Source organism: Hylaeus volcanicus, chromosome 2 (genome assembly GCF_026283585.1).
Source record: "Hylaeus volcanicus isolate JK05 chromosome 2, UHH_iyHylVolc1.0_haploid, whole genome shotgun sequence".
Classification (NCBI taxonomy): Eukaryota; Metazoa; Arthropoda; class Insecta; order Hymenoptera; family Colletidae; genus Hylaeus; species Hylaeus volcanicus.
Genome location: NC_071977.1, coordinates 23207381 through 23208664, shown reverse-complemented (window position 1 = coordinate 23208664; position 1284 = coordinate 23207381).

The following is a 1284-nucleotide window of genomic DNA, read 5'->3' as shown; positions in this document are numbered from 1 at the left end:
TACGTCGGCTACTCCATTCTTGGGGCTACCTACGTCTATGATAGCAGCGTCGTTACAAACTGTTGCACTCACGGTTCATTCGCCGTGCGTTACACGACGGTGGTTGCAACGACAGCGTGATCTGCGACGAGATAAATCAACGACCGGTGACTTTCCTTGCCACCTTTGCCGGTTACTATTCACGGATGACTGATTCACGATGGACGCTCCCGTCGAAACTCTCATTACGTTTTTATCGTACCTGCCGTTTGATTTATCCGAAAATTCGACGGGAGCTCTTCGAATCCTGACGGGTGCCTCGAGTGATATATGCTCCATGCAGACGCGACATCCCCGTACGAAGTTGGTGAAATTCTAATGACCTAACGGAGGACGATGATTCGAAAAATTAAAAGGATCCAACGTTTCATTGTTGATGTATAGAGTTAAATATATTCTTAGTCGTCGTAGTTAAACTTTGAAGTTCTCGATACATTGCCATGCACCACTCCAGTTTTCCACAATACATGGCGCGCAACTATCAATCTCGCGCGATAACCCAAGTACAGAACTCGCCAGCAAAGAGAAGACTGGCGAACCAACTCTGACGACCGTTTACCACATCTAGCCTCGACGACGCAGGAAAGGATCGTTCCTCTCCGTCTGCGAGAGGCAGAGGATCAAGCTCTCGGAGGATTCCAGTTTCCACGGGAGTGCAATTAAGAGGTACCAATTACACGCCAATGAAACGTCGAAAGATTCAACGGCCGGAGAGGACACCGGACGTCCACGGTTGCGAGAGAGTGGCAGCGATCTTCTTTCCCAGCGGGGGTTAAGGACAGTCGCATCTTCATCTCGGCGCGACGGCTAATTGGTCGAATGCTCCCCGACTAATTAAGCATTCGACTAATTATTAATTACATCGACGCGAGAGCTCGAATTAATTCGCCTGGGCTGTGGGGTGCCAGCGCCGCGGGACACGCTCGCAGGGCATAAGCATCCTATTTAATGCGCGAGCGCGACTCGCGCGACAGCGCGGCGTGTTACGAGCGGCAAGGACGTTGTACATAGACGCATCCCCGCGTTACCACGAGTCCCCAGGACTTATCGTCGCCCGTCGTCTTGCTCGACTTATCTACTTTGTCGGTCACTCGTCCCCGTGGCCTTTGAAAGGAAAGGTAACGCACCCTCGGGGCGCAGATGCGGCCGCAGGTGTCGGCGGCGTCGCGCGACGATTTGCGCCCGCTCCTTGTAATTAGTTAGGACGCCTGAACAAGCGCTCGCGACCACGTCCCCCCTTGGTTA